The following is a 15,431-nucleotide window of genomic DNA, read 5'->3' as shown; positions in this document are numbered from 1 at the left end:
AATCCAAGTGGTCTCGCATTCCAATTACCTTCTCTCAGGAAGATCTTCAGCTCAAAGATTATCCTCACAACGATGCAATGGTTATATCTTGTGTCATCAAGGGATTCTGGTCCACAATGTCCTGGTTGACACAGGCAGCGCAGCGGACATCATCTTTGCAAAGGCTTTTAGGCAAATGCAAGAGCCAGAAGATAAGATACACGATGCAACACACCCTCTTTGTGGCTTTGGAGGAAGACAGATTGTGGCACTTGGCAAGATAACAATGTCAGTTACCTTCGGCTATGTCCATAACACAAGAACTGAACAAGTTGTCTTTGACATTGTTGATATGGAGTATCCATACAATGCATTCATTGCCGAGGGACGCTTAATGCCTTCTAAGCAATACTTCATCCAGCATATTTATGCATGAAGATATCTTTGGGACAAGGGCCTATTGTTGTTCACGGAAGTCAAGAAGCTGCCAGGAGGGCTGAAGGGAGTTGGACGGATTCGAAGGCTATCCATAATATAGACGAAGTCGAAGCTTATCAGCAGTATAAGCACAAAAGAGAGAAGGCTGCTTCAGTAGATCAGCCGAAGCCTATGCTCTTGTGTGAAGACATAGCAGACCAAAAGGTATTGCTGGGATCTCAGTTATCTGGTGAACAAGAAAAGACTCTGCTAAGATTCTTGTTCAACAATAAAGATGTCTTCGCTTGGACAGCTAATGATCTATGTGGTGTCAATAGAGACGTCATTGAGCATTCACTCAATGTGGATCCATCCTTCAGACCAAGAAAGCAGAGACTTCGAAAAATGTCTGATGATAAAGTCGAAGGTGCACGAAATAAAATAAAGAGACTTCTCAGTGCCGGTGTTATCAGAGAAGTAACATATCCAGAGTGGCTGGCTAAAACTGTTATGGTAAAAAAGCTAATGGGAAATAGAGAATGTGCATTGATTTCACAGACCTCAACAAGGCATGTCCGAAGGATGAGTTCCCTTTACCAAGAATAGATTCCCTTATAGATGCAGCAGCTTCTTCAGAACTTATGAGCCTATTGGACTGCTACTCGGGCTATCACCAAATTTGGATGAAGAAAGAGGATGAGCCAAAGACAAGCTTCATAACTCCTAGTGGTACCTATTGCTACCTTCGGATGCCCGAGGGGCTCAAAAATGTTGGAGGAAGCTTTAGCAGAATGACTGCAAATGTTCTTCACTCTCAAATAGGCAGGAATGTGCTGACTTATGTTGATGAAATCATAGTGAAAAGCACAAAACAAGAAAATCATGTTGCCGATTTGCAAGAGACGTTTGCCAATTTCAGACAAGCTAGTCTCAAGTTGAACCCAGAAAAATGTGTTTGCGGAATGAAGAAGGGCAAGTTTCTTTGCTACCTGGTATCAACAAAGGGTATTGAAGCTAATCCAAGCAAGATCGAAGCTATCCTTTAGATGGAACAACCAAATTCAAAGAAGGGGGCTCAACGGTTGGCAGGAAGACTGGCATCATTGAATAGATTTATATCAAGATCAGCAGAGAGGACTTTACCATTCTTTGAAATACTGAAGTCAGTCGATGTCTTTCAGTGGGGTCCGGCTCAACAGAAAGCCTTCAAAGAGTTAAAACAATATCTGATAGATTTGATAACTCTAACTCCACCTTCATCAGGAACTCCGCTACTTCTATATGTGGCTGCTTCCCATGCTGCGGTTAGTGCGGCACTTGTACAGAAGAAGCAAGATGGCCAAGTAAAAAGAGAAGCACCGATATACTTTGTCTCCGAAGTACTCAGCCTATCAAAGAAAAATTACACAGAATTGGAGAAGGTACTGTATGCTGTATTGTTGGCCTCTAGGAAGCTTCGACACTACTTTCAAGCATATCATATAATAGTGCCTTCATCACAACCCCTGAAAGACATAATGAGGAACAAAGAAGCTACAGGACAGATCGGAAAATGGGCCGCGGAGCTTAATGAATTCACCATTGATTATGTACATAGATCCTCAATTCAATTTCAGGCATTAGCAGACTTCATTGCTGATTGGATGTCAGGGGCTCAGGGTGAAGAAGCAACAAAAGATGCCGAAGCTTGAATGGTATTCTGCGATGGATCTTGGGGAACCTTCGGTGCATGAGCAGCTGCTGTTCTAGTAGCACCCTCTAAAGTCAGTACATGTTATGCAATAAAGTTAGACTTCAGTTGTACAAATAACATTGCCGAGTACGAAGCTCTTCTTTTAGGGCTTCGGAAACTAAAGGCAATGGGAATAAGAAGGGCAATCCTCAAAACTGATTCACAAGTTATTTCTGGCCACGTGGACAAGAGTAGCAAGGCAAGAGACCCGAGGCTTGAAAAGTATTTGGATGCAGTCCGAAGATTGGAAGCTTCTTTTGAGGGATTTTCTGTAAAAAATATCCCAAGGGGAGAAAATGAGCATGCAGATTTGCTAGCTAAGTCAGCGACACAGTGGCTCCCTTTGCCTTCATAAGTATTTTTTGAAACAATAAAAGCACCCTCAATCGAGCTCATGGAGAGAGCAGTGCTCACAATCTCACCTGTACATAGTGAAGACTCGAGGACCGAAATAATATCCTTCCTCCAAGGCAACCGCCTCTCAGACGACGAAGCTTACAATAAGAGAATGGAGGCAAGAACAAGACCGTATGTAATAATTGGGGGGGAGTTATACAAGCATGGAGTTTGTTCCCCATTGCTTAAATGCCTCTTCAGGAATGAAGGACATGAATTAATGAAGGAAATACATGCAGGACTGTGTGGAGCCCACATCGGATCCAGACCTCTACTGGGAAAGGTCTTTAGACAAGGTTTCTTTTGGCCGAAGGAAGCTTCGGATGCAGCGGACTTGGTCCAGAAATGTAAAAATTGTCAGAAGTGTGCCAGAGACCAGAAACAACCTTCGTCTTTAACACAATTGATCCAACCTACTTGGACATTGCAAAGATGGGGCCTAGATTTGTTGGGACCACTCCCACCAGCACAAGGAAATTTAAAATATGTTGTGGTAGCGGTGGAATATTTCTCAAAGTGGATCGAAGCTAAACCTCTAGCTACCATAACTTCGGCCACAGTCCAGAAGTTCTTCTGGCAAAATATTGTTTGTAGCTTCGGTGTGCCGAAGGCTATTATAGTCGACAATGGCACTCAATTCGATGCTGAAACATTCAAAGTTTTTTGTGACCGAATCGGTACAAGAATACATTTTGCATCAGTAAGGCATCTAGAATCAAATGGGTTAGTAGAGAGAACAAATGGAATTATAATGACAGGAATAATGAAGTTAATCTTCAATCAGCCTAGAGGAAAGTGGCCAGATGAGTTGATCAAAGTGGTGTGGAGCCACAACACTGTTGTCTCAAGGTCAACAGGTTTTACTCCCTTCAAGCTCCTGTTCGGTGACAAAGCAATAACACTAGAAGAAGCAAGAACAGGATCAATAAGAACCACATCTTCAGCGGAGGACGAAACTGATTCTCAAATAACAAAAGACACCATCATATAAGGGACCAGACTTCAGGCCATAGAGCACATCAATAAGTATCAGGTCGAAACAATAAAATGGTGTGATAGGAAAGTTCGATTGAAAAATATCAAGCCAGACCATTTGGTGCTTCGAAGGATAGACAACCCAGATACAGTGGGGAAGCTACAATTGAAATGGGAAGGTCCTTTTCTGGTAGTATCTTTGTCAAGGCCCGGTTCTTATAGATTAAAGGATGTGGACACTAACGACATACCCAGATCTTAGAATGCGGTTGAGCTTCGGCGATATTATGTGTAATTGCTGTAACCTTTTTTTTTCCTATGGCACCCTTTTCCTTTCAGGAGGGGAGAAAGGTTTTTAACGGGGCCATAATTTGTAATTTTCATTCTTGTTTAGCCCTATGCAATACAAGGGCCAAAATCCCCCAAAAATGTAACATGTAATATCAGAATCCGCACCATCGAGTGCAAAGAGAACAGGGAAAAGCTCAAAAGACGTCCCTAAGGGGATGTAGAGCTGTAATAACTCCGAGGGTGACGAAGCTACAAAACTCGTTCCTAAGGGAGCACAGAGTAAGTTCTGAAGCTACAAAAGTCGTTCCTAAGGGAGCGCAGAGTAAGTCCCGAAGCTCAAAAGTCCTTCCTAAGGGAATGTAGAGCCAAATACCACCGAAATAGAAGGTGAAGAAGCTCCAAAGTCGTTCCTAAGGGGATGCAGAGCTTAAATTCCACCGAAATAGAAGGTGAAGAAGCTCCAAAGTCGTTCCTAAGGGAATGCAGAGCTTAAATGCCACCGAAATAAAAGGTGAAGAGACTCCAAAGTCGTTTCTAAGGGGATGCAGAGTCTGGGTATGGCTTCGTGTGCGTTTGGGGCATACATTTGCATATTATATCACATCATTTTTTGCATTCATACAGACATTCATTAGACATTCGTAGGATCATCATTATCATGACATGAAGCACAACCGATAATATGAACAGAAATGGTCCGGCTTCGGCGACAAAGTGCTTTGTTGAATATGAAGGAGCTTCGTTTCAAACATGAACACAGGCATTTTATGCAAGGAAATGCTTCGATGTGTACGAAAAGAAGGGAAGGTGTTTTTCGCCTTCAGCTCAAAAGTTACACATGGGTTTCGTCCACAGCAAAGCAATTCGCACATGGATGGAAAGGTAAAATTATATTACAAGGTATGGACCAATATATACAGTATTAAGTTCAACTCTCGATTACAATTTTTTGAAAAAATAACGCAAATAGATCCTAAGCTCTATACAGGAAGTCATAAAGGGAAGCTTCAGCCCAACAACCTTCGGAATGCGCTTTGGATTACTAACCTTCGGCACCGCCATCCTGTAGACAAACAACGGTATAAGGTAAAAGTGATGGTAATAAAAATATTAAGGAAAACAGCAGGTACAAGTTTTGTACCGATTTAAGCAGATTTCGAGCTTCATCTCCAGCCAACTCTCGTCCGCCTTTAGCCCAAATTTGCGTAATAAATCTATTTCTGATACTTTAGGCTTCACCAGGAATATTAATCAAGTCTGATGGCGACATGCTCAAGTTTGGCTTGTTTACTGTTTTAGCATGCGTGCATCCGGCCTTCAAGAATGCAGCAGTCGTGCCACGAGAAGCTAACAGAGCACATAAATCACCATGCCCAGTTATTACTTCGTCGAGTGCATTAACTTCATTTTCAATGTGCTTGAAGGTATCTGATATATTTTCAGCCGAAGGGGCAATTACTTCAGAACTGGCCCCAACCGAGCTGAAGACTCCTTTTAACCGTTGCACGCAGCGAGTAGCAAACTCCAAGCTTTTGTTCCGAAGTTCCCTCAGCGATTCCTGCAGCTTTGTGTTTTTATCAGCTTCGGCTTTATATTTTTCTTGCAATTCCTTTTTCTCGTGTTCAAAGCACTCTGATTTTTCCTTTAAGGTTGTTTGAGCTTGGAGAAGCTCCTCGTTTAGACTAGCATTTTCAGCTTGAAACTCCACAAGGGAACCTTCTATTGCTTGAAGCAAGAAGTCCTTCTTTTCAAGAGAAGCTTCGCAATCTTTGATCTTGCTTTCCAAGCCTTCAATTATTATCTCATTTTTCTTATCTTCGAGGTCTTGTTGCATTCTTAATGCCTTGCTTAGCAGCATGCTCTGCAAAAATAAGCTGACTTTAGAATATTTTAATTCATCACAAAGATAACAAGAATCTAGGCAAAAGAATTTTACCTTGAAATTGGAGTAAAATAGGCTGCCGACGATACGTTGCTGTCGGTAGCCACTAATATCAGACTCTAGCTTCGGGAAACCAACACTCTTTGATAGAGTGCCGATTATTTTTTCCCTAGCTCGGTCGCGGATACATCCCAGGATTTCCTCATCAACTCCACCGAAGAGCATGGATCCCGACTGGCAGCCACAAGATTTTCCATATTCTTCTAGCTCCTCTTTCTCCGCCTCAGACAATTCTTGACCTCCCAGGTGTTGAAGGTCAAATTCCTTTTCTTTTGACGAAGTATGAGCAACTTCTTTCCCTTTGCCAGGCACCGCGGCCACATTTTCCTCTATGGTCGCAACTGCCTCCTCTGCGACCATATCTGATATCAGCTTGTCAATCCCTGACATTGTGCTCACAATATTAGCAGCTTCGGCAGCAGCTGCAGCTTTGTAGTAGTTTCAGCTTCGACAGCGGCGTCAGCCTCGGCACTTGCAACAGGCACCATTCTAGACGCCGAGGCTAGAGGTGGTGTCCGCTCAATAGCTTGCATAACATTGACAATTCTTCGTCTCTTCTGACCTTCAGTCTTCTCCTTTATGACCGAAGTTTGATCCTTCTTCTGTAAAAGTTTCGTCAGTTCTAGTCCCAGAGGACTTAGCAGCTTGATGGGAAAGGGTTCAGTCATTACCTTTAGAATTTCTGCTATTTTAGCAGCAGGAGGCGTTGAAGGAGTTTCTTCTCTTGCCTCAGCTACCTTCGGCTCAGCTACTTCAGGCTTCCTCTTTTTGGAGACTGCCGCCTTCGGCTCAGGGGCAGGTTTTGCCTTCTTCGAAATCTTCTCATCCTCCTTAACCAGTCTGGCAGCCTGTCTGTTTAAAATACTAACAATCCTTTTCCTTTTCAAACCTTTGGCACCCTTATCAAATCTTTCATAGTCCGAATATTCAAAATCTAGCGCGTCCATCACGCGATTCAGCCTTCGTTTTGGCCAGGTGTCGAAGGCAGCGGTCATTAGCTGATCCTCCTTCTTGGTGTAGTTGCCAAGGATTTCATTGCGCATAGTTTCAATCATTTCCATCCACTCTTGGCATGGCTTCTTGAACTCTTTCTCAAACTTGAAGCGGTATGGGAGCCAAACAAGTTCGTGTTTTTTGCTCCCATCCTTTTTCTTGGGCATTCCCCAGCCGCTAGAGGTCGGAAATACCCTATTTGCCAAGAATTCTTGCACTAGATCTCTAGTGCTGACTTTGGCCGCTACCACTCTAAACTCCACTTCGGCTAGTTGGCATGGGGAGCCAAGATACATATGGCACAAGGGCCTCATCATTTCGAAGCTCAAAGTCAGTGGACTCATAACCATAGTCATTAGCTTCTCTCTCTTTTTCTCGTCTGCTTTCATATAAAACCATTCACTCTTCCAACCAGTTGGCCACTTGGTACGGTAGCTAAGAACCGGTGCCTTCGTATCCTTTCGATACGCAAAATTGTAGCAACCAAAATTCTCATGAAAGCCATCTGCCCTGGCCTTCGTCTGGTAATGCAGCTCGTGCACCCGGCAGAAAGCTTCGGCATTAGGACTCATCCCCTGGCTTCGGAGGGCCCAGATGTAGACGCTAAGTCTAACAATTGCATTGGGTGTCAATTGATGAAAGTATATTTCAAAATTCTTCAAAACCTCTCCTATTATATCATAAAGAGGGAACCGAAGCCCCGCCCTGAAGAAGCTTTTAAACACAACAACTTCATCATCCTTCGGCTCTGGAACCACTTCCTCGCCAGCAAAACGAACAAGCTTACTCTCAGCTTCACCAAAGTAACCCAATCTCTTCATTATAACCATATCACTTGCCGTCATAGTGGATCTACCAAAGGTGACTAGGTTTTTCAAAGCTCAGGATGGTGTAATCCTCTTCATCTTCATTACCACTTCCCTCTCCAACTGTGATTTGCTCAGCTTCAGCAGTCAAAGTACCTTCAGCAATAGGCTTTTCTGGCACAACAAGACCCGACTGCCTCATCACCTTTGATATTGGTGCCCTCTCAGTTACTTCGGCCTCATCTCCCTCGCGAGACACTCTAGCAGTCGATCGCACTCTGGCCATTTTAATGTTTTCACTTTTTGACGAAGCTAATCTTAAATGATGAAGCGTTCGCTCGAAAGCACAATATAGAAAGCTTCAGCTATGGTTAAATTTTTTAACAGCACGACAGTGCAATGGCAATGAATGTTGTGGTAACTCCTCACCCACCCGTCTGTTTATATAGTGCTGTAGGGGGAAGGTGAACCGCCAGGCCGCTCGCACTCGCTGAACGGTGGACCGTCCGGCGCCTAGAATATTATAATCGTTTCTCGGCAACGAGCTCTGGGAAGGTGTTTTTCAAACCTTCGGCATTCCGAAGTCTTCGTGTTTTTCGCGGATCGAGCTCGTTACGAAAAACGATCTAGCACCGCGAAGGGGCTACTGTTGGGGGCCTTCTTCTCCGCCGAAGGTCCTCTAAGCAAAAACACCTTCAGCAGGACAATACATAAGCATGTGTGACATGAAGATATAAGCTGAAGCTACTATTGAAGGAGCTTCGACATGGTGACATGCTAAAGACGAAGGACGGTACCGACTTAAAGTGGAAAAAACTGTATAGTCCCTGATAATCTGTATTATAATTATAATTAGTTAGCAGAGACACGGATGTAATTTTGTCCGGGTTGCGTCCCGTGCCTATAAATAGATGAACAGTACCCATGTACTGTTCACGCGGAATTGTATTCACTCTCACGTCATTCTCGTTATTCCATCTTCTGCCAAGCCGAATGTATAAATGTAATATAAATATCATTGATGTTTATCCATGTTTATAAAATGAGAATGTAAATAATCTAATGATTTGTAATGATTGTTTATATTCCTTTGTATTTCATATGTCTATTTATATTTTATTCACTGAAATGATGAAGGTATGACCTTCATGACATTCGTCTTAAGATCATTATATCTTATATAAGATAATGCTTCGAAAGACAAACGTTTCTAATTGTTAACAATTGTTATGTTTTGTTCTTGATATATAGCATCCAAAAACAAGGACCAACACTAACAATGTGGTCCAGCATCGTCGGCTACTCCACCGCCTGACACCGTCAACAAGGTACTGGTCAGACCCCGAGGCCTACTTCAAGCAGTTCTTCGACTCCATGGTAAAGATGGGCAACATCACCAACCCTAGTGGCGGTGATCGAGGTCAGGAAGACCTGCAGGTTTATCAACACATAGGATGATATAGTAATATACATATAGGATGCTCAATTAAAGACTGCATGAGAAACGACCCGGTGGTTGTACATCTGCCCTTTCTTTCGATCGATGGTTTATTTATGGTGGTTTGGAAATTAAATAACTATTTGCTCAGGCCATTGTATTATGCATATATCATAACATATTATATTTTATTGTTGCACTATAATAAACCGTATGGTTGACTATTTGAAGATTCGTACACATCTTGGTCCGTATATGTGAATTCCCGGGTGACCGTGATTTGGTAGAGCTTTGCTCTCTAGTCTTTAGCTCTAACTCGTTTATTCGTCGGTGGAGTGATTCGATTTGATTCAAAGCAGGTGAAAAAATGATTTAGGAGTGATTTTGGTAGAAATTGAACAGAGTAGCAAGGAGCATTTTCTAAACTTTAAACATAAAGAGAGAAGTGGTTCTTGTTTGCTCTTCTACGTAAATAGTCAAGTTTCAAATTAATTTCAAATTAAAATCAGAGCATAAATCATAAATCATGACGATGTCATATTGTTGATCACCATATTTGATACCTAGGAAGGTGGAACGGACCGCGCCTGTTGGAGGCCTTCGTCTTCCGAAGGTCCTAAAAAACATGATTTAACAATGTTTTCCAAGTGTGACATATGAACAGGTACCTTTGGACTCGGTTTAAAACCATACGCGATGTGAAAAGCATGATTGATACGAAGGCTGATGATTGCTCCAAAGCTACACGCAAGGAAGCTTCGGCTAAGTGGCGGAAAAAGGAACCGACTTAAAGGGGAAAAGGCAATCTAGTCCCCGTTGGTTTATCCATAAGTCAATAGTAAATATAAAGGGCATGAATGTAAATTTACACAGGCTGCGCCCTATGCCAATAAATAGATGAACAGTACCCCGTACTGTTCACGCTGACTGGTACTCGCTTGTGCGTCACGCTTGTACTTTCACCCTCTGTCAAGCCGAAGGTACAAATGTAATTGTTGAGGGCCTTCATCCTCCGAAGGTCCTCAAAAACATAATTTAACAATGTCTTCCAAGTATGGTTTATGAACAGGTATCTTCGGATTCATGATAAAAGCATACGCGATGAGAAGCATGATCGTGACGAAGGTTGCCGTCGTTCCGAAGCTGTACGCAAGGGAGCTTCGGCTAAATCGCAAAAAACGAACCGACTTAAAAGGGAAAAGGCTATTCAGTACTCACATATTTTTCTATAAGCCAATAGTAAATGTAAGGGGCATGATTGTAATTTCTCATAGGCTGTGTCATGTGCCTATAAATAGATGAACAATACCCCCGTACTGTTCACGCTGACTTGTACTCACTTTTGCGTCACACTTGTACTTTTACCTTCTATCAAGCCGAAGGTACATTTATAATCCAGTATTGTTTTTGTCTCTCTATGATAATATAAGAAGGATGAATTAATAATGTTATATGATTGTATATATTGTTTCCTATATTTCGCATGCCTCTTCTTTTATTAACATATACTGTGATTATGAAGGTATGCTCTTTATGACCTTCGTCTGAAGATCATTATATCCTAAGGGAAATAATGCTTCATAGGACGAAGGGCATTAATATTTAACATTCTGTGTTGCCTTGTTTTTAATTCATAGCATTTGAGAACAAGTCCCCAACATTGGTGCCCACCTCCGGTGAACCCTTTTTTCGACCACGTTTGTCGGGGACCATAATTAGGGGTACCCTCAAGACTCCTAATTCTCAGCTGGTAACCCCCATCAGCATAAAGCTGCTAAGGCCTGATGGGTGCGATTAAGTCAGGGATCAATCCATTCGAGCGACTCGATCACGTCTCGCCCGAGCCTAGCCTCGGACAAGGGCAGCCGACCCCGGAGGATTTCCGTCTCGCCCGAGGCCCCCCTCCAACAGCGAACGTATTTCCGGCTCGCCCGAGGCCCTGCCTTCGCTAAGAAGCAACCCTGACTAAATCGCCGCACCGACCGACCAAATCGCAGGGGCATTTAATGCAAAGGTGGTCTGACACCTTTATCCTGACGCACGCTCCCCGGCAGAAGCCGAAGTGACCGTCGTCACTTCGCCGCTCCACTGACCGGCCTGACAAAAAGACAGCGCCGCCTGCGCCACTCCGACTGCGGTGCCACTTGACAGAGTGAGGCTGACAGGCAGTCAGGCCCTGCCAAAGGCACCATAGGAAGCTCCGCTCCGCCCGACCCAGGGCTCGGACTCGGGATAAGTCCCGGAAGACGGCGAACTCCGCTCCGCCCGACCCAGGGCTCGGACTCGGGCTAAGTCCCGGAAGACGGCGAACTCCGCTCCACCCGACCCAGGGCTTGGACTCGGGCTAAGTCCCGGAAGACGGCGAACTCCGCTCCGCCCGACCAAGGGCTCGGACTCGGGCTAAGTCCCGGAAGACGACGAACTCCGCTTCGCCCGACCCAGGGCTCGGACTCCGCCCTGGCCTCAGCCGATGACCTCCGCCTCGCCCGACCCAGGGGCTCGGACTCGGCCTCGGCCACGGAAGACAGACTCGACCTCGGCTTCGGAGGAGCCTCCACATCGCCCAACCTAGGGCGCAGGCCAGCCACGTCAACAGGAGGCGCCATCATCACCCTACCCCGAGCTGACTCGGGCCGCAGGAAACAAGACCGGCGTCCCATCTGGCTAGCTCCGCTAGATAGGCAATGATGGCGCCCCGCGTACTCTGTGACGACGGCGGCTCTCAGCCCCCTTACGGAAGTAAGAGGACGTCAGCAAGGACCCAACCGCTCCGACAGCTGTCCCTCCACCAGGCTCCATCGCTCCTCCGACGGCCACGACATCACACCAGCTGGGTGCCAAAATCTCTCCGGCTGCCACAACGGCATGTACTTATGGTGCTAGCTCCCCTCCGCTAGACACGTAGCACTCTGCAACACCCCCCATTGTATGCCTGGATCCTCTCCTTACGCCTATAAAAGGAAGGACCAGGGCCCTCTTAGAGAGGGTTGGCCGCGCGGGGACGAGGACGAGACAGGCGCTCGCTTGGAGCCGCTCGCTTCCCTCTCCCGCGTGGACGCTTGTAACCCCCTACTGCAAGCGCACCCGACCTGGGCGCGGGACGAACACGAAGGCCGCGGGATTCCCACCTCTCTCACGCCGGTCTCCGGACGCCTCGCTCTCCCCCCTTCGTGCTCGCCCTCGCGCTCGACCCATCTAGGCTGGGGCACGCGGCGACACTCACTCGTCAGCCCAGGGACCCCCCGGTCTCGAAACGCCGACAGTTGGCGCGCCAGGTAGGGGCCTACTGCGTGTTGACGAACAGCTTCCCGTCAAGCTCCAGATGGGCAGTCTCCAGCAACCTCTCCAACCCGGGACGGTGCTCCGTTTCGGGAGTCTTGAGTTCATGTCCTTCGACGGCAGCTACGACATGATACTCCTTTCACCGCCGCGCGACAGCGACAATGGCGGCCGACAGCCCGCCCGCCGGCGGCGGAATCGACGACGTCTTCCCCTCGTGGTGGAAGAACAACCTTCGACCTCGTCCCGCCTTCTTCCCCGCCGACGGAGGGGAAGGCAGGGCAGCCAAGGCCAAGCAGGAGGCAGCGCCTCGTCGGCTGTCGAGCAAGTCGACGGCGCCGGCACCCCAACGGGGGGCGCACCGGGTATCGACTTCGCGCTTGAGACGAAGACGAGCGCCGTCTCCCCGCGACGCACCAATCCCGAGCAAGCAGACGACGCCAGCGCGCTTGCAAAAAGCTTGCTGGACGTCGCCCTCGTACCTGAGACGACGGTGCAGTCAGTCCCCGACGTGACTTTATCGCCGCTCGTCGACCAAGAGGTACCGACCAATTCCTAACCCACGTCATTTGGATTCAGCCTCAACCCGCCTGGCGACCTTGCTTTGGCGGGCGCTCTCGTAGAGGCGAGTCCAAACCCTCTGGGGTTTCGCATGCGGTCGCCTTGGGACCGACTGACGGGCGTCTCGACCTGCGGGCCTTCAGGGTCCGAGGAAGACGACGACCCCAACATCTGTTAGGATTTCTCTGGACTTGGCAACCCCAGTGCCATGCGGGACTTCATGACCGCATGTGACTACTGCCTCTCCGACTGTTCCAACGGTAGCCGCAGCCTCGACGACGAGGACTGCGGCCCAAGCCGCGAATGTTTCCACGTCGATCAAGGGGGTCCCTCCGAAGGCAATCATCTCGGCATGCCGGAGGACGGTGATCTCCCTAGGCCGGTGCCCCGCGTTGACATCCCACGGGAGCTAGCTGTGGTCCCCGTTCAGGCGGGGGGCCATGACCCACAGCTCGAGCAAATCCGCGGGGTGCAGGCCAGGCTCGACGAGGGAGCAGGAGCGTTTGAGCCGATCCGCCGGGACGTCGGGCAGGCATGGGCGGGCCAACCCCCGGCCGGAGAAATACGTCATCTACCCCAGGGCTTCCAGCACCGCGTCGCCGACGACGTCAGGGTCAGGCCACCACTCGCATCTAGTGGGGTCGGCCAGAACCTGGCAGCAGCAGCAGCGATGCTTCTCCGTGCGATGCCGGAGCCATCAACCACCGAGGGTCGGCGAATCCAGGGGGAGCTCAAGAATCTCCTGGAAGGCGCCGCGGTCCGACGGGCCGAGAGCTCTGCCTCCCGAAGGCAGGGGTACCCCTCGGAACCTCATGCCGCAACTTCCCGATTCATGCGGGAAGCCTCGGTCTACACCGGGCGCACGCGCAACACCGCGCCTGCGGCCCCGGGCCGCCTCGGCAACGAGCACCATCATCGCGACCGTCGGGCCCACCTCGACGAGAGGGTGCGCCGAGGCTACCACCCCCGGCGTGGGGGACGCTACGACAGCGGGGAGGATCAGAGTCCCTCGCCCGAGCCACTCGGTTCGCAGGCCTTCAGCCGGGCCATCTGACGGGCACCGTTCCCGACCCGTTTCCGACCCCCGACTACTATCGCAAAGTACTCGGGGGAGACGAGACCAGAACTGTGGCTCGCGGACTACCGTCTGGCCTGCCAACTGGGTGGAACGGACGACGACAACGTCATCATCCGCAACCTCCCCCTGTTCCTCTCCGACACCGCTCGCGCCTGGTTGGAGCATCTGCCTCCGGGGCAGATCTCCAATTGGGACGACCTAGTCCAAGCTTTCGCTGGCAATTTCCAGGGCACGTACGTGCGCCCCGGGAATTCCTGGGACCTCCGAAGCTGCCGGCAGCAGCCGGGAGAGTCTCTCCGGGACTACATCCGGCGATTCTCGAAGCAGCGCACCAAGCTGCCCAACATCACCGACTCGGATGTCATCGGCGCGTTCCTCGCCGGCACCACCTGCCGCGACCTGGTGAGCAAGTTGGGTCGCAAGACCCCCACCAGGGCGAGCGAGCTGATGGACATCGCCACCAAGTTCGCCTCCGGCCAGGAGGCGGTTGAGGCTATCTTCTAGAAGGACAAGCAGCCCCAGGGCCGCCCATCGGAAGATGCTCCCAAGGCGTCTGCTCAGCGCGGCGCCAAGAAGAAAGGCAAGAAGAAGTCGCAAGCGAAACGCGACGCCGCCGATGCGGACCTTGTCGCCGCCGCCGAGTACAAGAACCCTCGAAAACCCCCCGGAGGTGCCAACCTTTTCGACAAGATGCTCAAGGAGCCGTGCCCCTATCACCAGGGGCCCGTCAAGCACACCCTTGAGGAGTGTGTCATGCTTCGGCGCCACTTCCACAGGGCCGGGCCACCCGCGGAGGGTGGCAGGGCCCGCGACGATGACAAGAAGGAAGTTCACCAAGCAGGAGAGTTCCCCGAGGTCCGCGACTGCTTCATGATCTACGGCGGGCAAGCGGCGAATGCCTTGGCTCGGCACCGCAAGCAAGAGCGCCGGGAGGTCTGCTCGGTGGAGGTGGCGGCGCCAGTCTACCTAGACTGGTCCGACAAGCCCATCACCTTCGACCAAGCCGACCACCCCGACCACGTGCCGAGCCCAGGGAAATACCCGCTCGTCGTCGACCCCGTCATCGGCGACGTCAGGCTCACCAAGGTCCTTATGGACGGAGGCAGCAGCCTCAACATCATCTACGCCGAGACCCTCAGGCTCCTGCGTGTTGATCTGTCCTCCGTCCGAGCAGGCGCTGCGCCCTTCCATGGGATCATTCCCGGGAAGCGCGTCCAGCCCCTCGGACGACTCGACCTTCCCGTCTGCTTCGGAACACCCTCCAACTTCCGAAGGGAGACCCTGACGTTCGAGGTGGTCGGGTTCCGAGGAACCTACCACACGGTACTGGGAAGGCCGTGCTACGCGAAGTTCATGGCCGTCCCCAACTACACCTAACTGAAGCTCAAGATGCCGGGCCCCAACGGGGTCATCACCGCCGGCCCCACGTACAAACACGCGTTGGAATGCGACGTGGAGTGCGTGGAGTACGTCGAGGCCCTCGCCGAGTCCGAGGCCCTCATTGCCGACCTGGAAAGCCTCTCTAAGGAGGTACTTGACGTGAA

General features: G+C 49.3%; 1 pseudogene; it reads left to right on the top strand.

The window, feature by feature from the left end:
* The window catches only part of LOC103639887 (peroxidase 11-like), a 51,365-nt pseudogene extending 42,381 nt beyond the window's left edge, over nucleotides 1-8,984 (top strand).
* The last annotated feature ends 6,447 nt before the right edge of the window (nucleotides 8,985-15,431 follow it).

This window comes from Zea mays, chromosome 9 (assembly GCF_902167145.1).
Source record: "Zea mays cultivar B73 chromosome 9, Zm-B73-REFERENCE-NAM-5.0, whole genome shotgun sequence".
NCBI lineage: Eukaryota > Viridiplantae > Streptophyta > Magnoliopsida > Poales > Poaceae > Zea > Zea mays.
This window is presented reverse-complemented; position numbering and strand designations above follow the sequence as displayed.